Below are 7,659 nucleotides of genomic sequence, written 5' to 3' on the forward strand. Positions count from 1 at the left end.
GTACATTGTATACCAATAGAAACAAGAGTGTCACTGTCATACCTAATGTACCCAATGGTGGTGATTTTGCCGATTTAGAAACGCTGAAAACTAACTTAAAAAACAAAGACAAAGAAAAAGTGGTCGGAGCAGTCGTGACGGCAGCCGACCTCACCGGCGCCATCTTCATTTCAGATTGGTTAACCTCAGACCTGCGTAAACAATATACAAAGCCGCAAATAAATCTTTGTTCCACAACATTCAGAACTTGTTCCAAATAAGACCAAAAACTCATGACTTCAGAGGAATCCTTATGTTCAGCAAGTCAGTGGACAAATGTAAAATATCAGAGCATTACAGTCATGGGAGTTAGTGTGTGGAACACCTGTACAGATGAAATCAGGAAAAGTATGTCAATACAAACTAATAAATTGCATCAATATAGGAAATCTTCCTTTCAGTGACTGAAAGAGCAAAATACCCCAATAAATTATTATTGGGATAACATGTTCATCAACGTTAATTGAACAATTCAAGAGCAATGTGATGTTACGGTATAGAAAGTTGTGCATGTGTGGCATGGTGGCCAAGTGGAAAGGCGTTGGTCTCGTAAACCAAAGATCATGGGTTCAATCCCCATCCGTGCCTTTAGTGCCTTTGGTGATCAAGTTGCTTTGAGTGGTGCAAACACTCTACTCCCAATAACCAGAGACATTAAACATGACTGTGGTGCAACAACATCACTATTGTTGGCGCTTTACTCAGTGTGAATATCAGTTTCCTTTACTCACAGGTTTAGATATTTAACAGAATATAACTCACATTGTGAAGAGTCAAAGTGGACGATCCAAACAGGATATCTGACAACAGGAGACATTCACAAATGCATATTTACACTGATGATTCATATTAATGTTAATAATGACAAATTAAATAATTGGTTGAAACAATAAAGGGAAAGGAGAGTCTTCTAGTACAACAATCATTTTTGCCATTGTTCATCCAAACACTTTTTTCTCTGTTTCCAACAAACCCACAAAAAAAAACAAACAAACACACTAATCTAAAAGAAATTCATTGGATTAAAGTTTTAATGCGCCTGCAACATGTTTATTAAAATTGTCTAATGTCTGCGACGGCATCTTCTCCCACGTCAGCGGACACCGGAGGCCTTGTGGGGTCTCCTGCGTCTGCGAACGGGGCGAGTAGACCTCGCATGTTTGCGTCAATACCTGCGTCGTGGCATTGTCCGAAACAGCGGTACCTGCTCCGTCTCATGGGTTCTATTTCACCTGACAACATCAGTGATTCACTGATGTTGTCACTATTGGTGGTGCTATACCTTGTTTATAGCATAATATCTGAACTGTGATGTCATTGTGAAGTCACCCTGCAATGTGATATCAACTGAAAGCTCATAACCGAAGCAGAGCAGTCATTTTGTTGTGACCATGTAACCAAGAATGGATGCAACCCTTTCTCCACGGCGACTGTGGTAGAATAAGAAAAATCTTCTCTGTTAATTTAATCTTCTGTTTAATCTTCTGATTAATCTTCTGATTAGAAGCAAAGCAGTGTATAAACACACATCCATGCAGAGTGTGGTCATTAACAGATTAAAGTTTTCCATCACATTTTAAGTCAATATTATCATTTCAGAATAAACTTTGTCCAAACTCAATTCAAACCTAAATAAAGAGGAGGATTCTCACTCTTGGTCTCAGACTCTCAGGGCTCCACTGCATGTCAGAAAAGATGTTATACCTCCTTCAGCACACTGATATGACAAATTCAGCTGATGTTTCATCAGAAAGAGTCTTTCTACAATAAAAACCTCCAGGAAGTATCGGATCAGTATTTAAACTCAGCTTAACATTATGGAAGCAGTAAAGCAGAGGGAATAGGAATGAATGGCACATAACAAGAGAGGAGATGCTTCAAATGAAGTGAAAGGTTTTCAAAGAAGGTCAAGATTCATTCATTACTGAATCATTAAATACTACACATGAATCAGAATCAGAATACTTTATTGATCCCTAAGAACATTTGTCATGCAGCCAAGTTACTTACACTGGAAACAACATCAGCAAGAAGAGATATAAGGCTGTGTATAACTGTAAAATAAAATTACTGATTTGTGTGCAATAAAATAATATAAATCACACACCAAAGTACACACAGGACGTTTTATTAGTAAGTTACAATGCAGACACATGCACTGCCAAGGACATTTAAAAAATAATGCAATGACATTTCATCATGTTTCATTTAAACAAGTTAAGAATCAAGCAGTGAATTGAGAAAACATTTGTTCTGTTTATAACAATTACAAAATGTATGACTGAACACAGATGATGCACTTTACTGCACATAGAAAATAAACCTAACTGTAGAAAAACATACCCTTTTCTTTTGACAAACACTTGATGATACAAATGTGTTTGCAGTGACTGACTCGCCTGAGCCACAGGTTAAAAGGTTAAATGATGTTTATCGTCTCACACAGCGTGCTCTTTGGAAACTTTTTCAGCGCAGCAGTTTGAGAAAATATCATAAGCTGTCTGGATATCACCGGTGAGTGTGTGAGTCAGCGGTGTGAGCAGGGATTCCTTCAATTATGTCACGAACGCGGAGCTCGGATTATGAATGACTGGGAAGCATTACGCTCAATGGATGCCATAGGGCTTTGGAGTTGTCACACCGCAATGCATTGTGGGAGAGTGGCACCATTTTAGCAGGCCACGAATCAAAACAAACACACTGTTGGAAAGAAGACCGCTACGAACCATACTTAAAAGCAGCTCAAAAGAAAAAGGACTTTATAGAGCCAGATTGCGTCCAGATGCAAAGAGACGGTACTTGCAAAAAATAGCCTGCTTTGGAAATGTGGACCCGTATGAAACACGGCAGTGGAGTAGAAACCCTGAAGAACAACCGGTATTGACTGAGCCTGATATATTCTCGTACCTTGTCTGTGGAGTCAGCGCATACACGGCGCACCAGTTTATAAATCTCTGTAGGCGCACATGCAATTCACCAATGGTTGGGTACAAGATTTGGCTATTTTTAGACCACGTTGTGAGTACGCCCTCATTCAAACAAAGGTAAGTCAGCTCGAGTACAGCGAGTAAAATGCGTTTGATTTCCCTCCAAACATTCAGATTAGTGCGAGCATAAATTCATTCATGAGGGGAAATTACAGTGAGAACATGTTGAGGCTCTGTTAGATGGATAACATAGAGTTCAGTGCATTGATGTGACAATGTCCTGAAGGATTTTGTCATTCTCTCTATGGTTAAAGATATTGCACTAATTAATTCATATTTATTTTAAATAAATCCTAATTACACATCTTGCTTCCATATTTGTGTGCTGTGTCACTAAAAATACATTGTTTTAGTTTTTTACATTGATTAATGACCTGCAGAATCTGTGATTCATAATTGTCACTTAAAGTCAAACTTTATGCTCCCTCTTGAAAGTGATTACATCCTTGCATTACATACTTTAGATTCGTTTTTGCTGGCAGGTTTAAAAAAACAAGACAAAAACAAAACAGGCAGATTTAGAATATAACATGCAGCGTTCTATAGATGGATACATAAAAAGATTAAAAATTACATGTATGTGGCAACTTCCTAAACACTTTGTTACATTTATGATAAATGGATTTGAAAGTAGATCAAATACATTTGTGTCGGTCTTGGCTCATTAAAGTTGTTGTCTTAAATTAACTTTGTGTGTTTCAGGTCCTGCACTCTCAAAGACTGAATGAACCAGCATTGCGGGCATGGGTCATAGTGAGCATCACAGGGAAGGTTGAACTGCACCTGTATGGCCGGAGTCGTGGAGACCTGCAGTCGTGTCGCTGCTCTTCTGTTTAAAGTAGAAGCAACAGTGTTGATCCGTGGCACAAGGACTGTTACAGATGAACCTGCATACTGGGTTTTGCTGGGTGATATGACCAAGATACAGCCAGAGGTTGGCCATAAGATAGACTTCTCCTCTTCAGCTGCCCAAAAAAAGGCTCTCAATCAAAACATAAACAGACCATCCGTAGTGACAGGTACAAGAAGCCGTCCTCAAAACAGAAAAATTCCACCTGCTACTATGGAGGAGTTGGATCAACTGATGGGAAAATATTTCTCCAAGCAGAGTTCTGTTCTGAATAACCCATAATGTTGTATTTAGGGGGGCATGTAAATAATTTGCATTTACTGAATATGTACTTACTAAGTACCACTGTTCAAAAAGTTGAATAAAGAAACTAATGTTTTTTTATTATCAAAAGCACTTTGTAGAACATCACATCAGTTACAATGTAGAATCCATGTTGTTTATAGTTTACAAATGACAAAATGTTCACATAAAATCATGACAGCATTTAAATAATATCATCTGCTACTAGCATTTTGTCATTTACTGTCTCTTTTGAAAACGTATCACTACATATACAGCACAAGACCTTTAAGAGTATTTAACGAGAGCATTTTCCCCTGGTTTTACTACCACACTGGGGAACATGTTCACCAAAACGCAGTTGGAGCCCAGTCACGATGTGTTTCATCCATTTCACAGGCTGGTTTGCCGGTGTTCCAGATCTACTGGCGTTTAGATCAACTGGCGTTGGTCGAACAGATGTGTGGCAGTCTTGCGTTTCAGGCGCTGCTACCGACAAACCAGCAAAAAAAACGCCAATTGTGTCACCTGTGAGGTTGTCTCAAACACACTCCGTCAGTCTTGATGCTGTTGAACAACAAAATGTTTAAAAATGTGGCGAGTTTACCTGGTGATATCCTCGTGCGCGACGCGATCGCGAAAACAGCAAACAAGTAACACCACGCCGATGTTGTTCACAGGACAGCAAGAGTAAACGATCGGGAGACTCTTGTGGTCGTTATCGTTCTCCTGGCACGGTTTGTTTCTCCGGTTTCAGCGTTTTTGCTTCACAACTACAGCGAGCAGTTTACTTTGTGCACTAACATGGACTCGAGTCAACCAGCGCCACCTCTGGCCAAGTGCCACAGCCTACAGCCAGATCAACTTGTGACACACATCTGCAGCACGTTTGAATTCGTGTCATGCACATTTGTATAGAACGCCAGGACTGCCATAATTAATTAATTAAATACACCATTAAATAATTAATTAAATGTGGCAATAATTAATTAAAATTGGAATTAATTAATTAAATAAATAGTTATGATATATGTAATTAATTAATTATTGACACATTTAATTAATTATTTATGTATTTCACATTTTAATTAATTATTGACACATTTCATTAATTATTGACACATTTAATTAATTATTTAATGATATATTTATTTATTTCATTTTGGCAGTCCTGACGCCTGGCTCTCATCATGAAATAATTTTATCTGTCAGCCTCACCCATCAAACTCAGGGGGCGGGGTTAACGCTGATCGAGTCAAAACCATTGCTTTGGCCTGGTGGCCATTGTTTCTAGCACACAACAACCGGCATGTGGAAGCTAACAGAACTGAGCTTTGAAAAACCCTGTTTGTGTGTTACCAAATACCGTTTTAATATTTTTTTAGCCGAGAATGTAGTGGTTTAATCTTCATGTGTCTGGTCGGTTTGTCAAGATACAGCCTCTTTGCAAAAGTGTTTCGATGATTTCGGAGATGTCTGCCCAGTCTCACGGCAAAGCGTGGGATAGACCCGCTCGCCTCGCAAGCAATCCCACCGACAAAGCGCAGGCCCCGGTACACAGCTGTAGTAACCCCCGCTGACTTCTTTTACTGAGGTTATATTTATCGGTGTTTTATTTCCTGAAGTTCTTATGTGTCCTACGTGTTTCAGTCGCCAATTCTGAATTATAACTAACATTAAAAACATGTTTAAGGAGGAGAGAGAGCAAATAAATCTGTTTAACATCTGATCTTTGGGTTTTTGTTCAGTAATCAGCGTGACCTGTGTATAAACACATAAAAGAGATAACGTTGGTGTTTCCGTCATGTAGTAACTGCTGGCTTTAACTGTACAAAGGTTGTTCGACACTATGAAACACATACAGACTTCATGATGTTCGGCTAATATTTTTATTGTGAATATTAATCATGCTGACCTCGCTCTGTACACCACGCAGCGAGGTCAGCATATCCACGATATCCTCAGCTCCATGAGTTAACACAAAGTTTCCCAGCTGACTATCTAACTGCCAACTATTCCAGAGACGTGAAAATATACAGCATAAAGAAAAGTGTAAGAGACTCAGCAGCAGATTAGAATAACAGTTATACATTTAATAAATCACCAAATGAATCCAAGAAACGAGCAAACCTGTTCCGACAATTTGAATTTGTATTCCCTCAGCTGCAGACTCGCTGCTGTTTAAATGTTTGAAAAGGAAGATTAGATATAAAAAACGTCAAACATAGACTCAGTCTGCCTTCACATTTGATATGAGGCCAGAACGTATAGTGGCCTCAGCAGGCTATTACTGAAATACACGTGCTATATCATAAACTATGATATAAACAGGGAGGTCCTATTAACATGTTTAGTTTTAAAGGACACCTTCCTGCCTTTAGTCTCATTCATGAGCAGTATTCGTTTTCTTCTAACATCCAGAAGTCTGCACGATGTGTTTCATAGTTTGTAACAAGCCTTTGACAGGTAAACATAACATGACCGAAAAAGCAAAAAAAAAGCAAAAAAAAAGAGAGAGAGTGTTGACATAAGAAGAGAAAATTCTCTCAATTATGGAGACAGGCAAATGGTTCATTTATGTTTGATGTGTGTTTATTCCTCCCTAAATATCGTCGGTGAAGTTCGCCATGCACGTCAGATTTTCCTGCGCATTTTTATACCTCTGCCAACAGAGAGAGAAAAAATCACATTCTAACAGACAGCTGGTGCTTAGAATACAGTTGAATAACTATTAAAAAACAGATGATATTTAGATGATAGTTCAGTCTAACACATGTGCCAGTGAACCATTAAACGTCTGTGAAACTATGCAGTTATGAAACGTAACTTTAACCTCAGCCAAACCGATTTGCTCAGTTGTAAATAAAACAGCGAAGTAAACGTGACCCGACAGACAGAACCTGAGTGAATGAAGTCCAGCGTTTAACCACTGAGAGCTAAAACTCAGCTGAGGTTTCAAAGCTGTGTGCCGGTGATTGGACATCAGCCGCTGATAAAGCTGTTCGCCTATAAAGTGCTCTGTAAGGAAACGAGCTCCAGCAGCTCTGCGCTCGGGGAAAACACTATATTTACTTATCTTGTGCAGAAAAATGCGCTGACATTGCGTTATATCGAGCACCGGCTGCCCAGTTAAACTGTGACTATCACCAGGTAACTAGGCGTGTTTCTTGAATTAGCAGCAGGTGTTAAACAGCTGACAGATGAGGAGGAGGATGCATGCAGGTAAACTGAGGGTCTGCTGAGCTGATCGCTGGTTTCGTGAGAAAAATGTCAGCTCGTTCTTTATGTTACAGAAGCACAGAGACACAAGACCAGGCGGAAAGAGACGATCATTCGGTGAAAATGAGAATCTGCGAATGCAACATGTGGAACACGGAGAGTGGAATATGTAAACAAACCGGTTAACGTAACCCCCTCGGTGCACTCTGCATGCTGACTGTTAGCAGAGCTAGTGAAATCTCTGAAAACATCTGAGCACTTTTGCAAGCATGTTCTATGTTG

This window comes from Rhamphochromis sp. 'chilingali' (assembly GCF_963969265.1).
Source record: "Rhamphochromis sp. 'chilingali' genome assembly, chromosome: 1".
In the NCBI taxonomy this organism is placed as follows: domain Eukaryota; kingdom Metazoa; phylum Chordata; class Actinopteri; order Cichliformes; family Cichlidae; genus Rhamphochromis; species Rhamphochromis sp. 'chilingali'.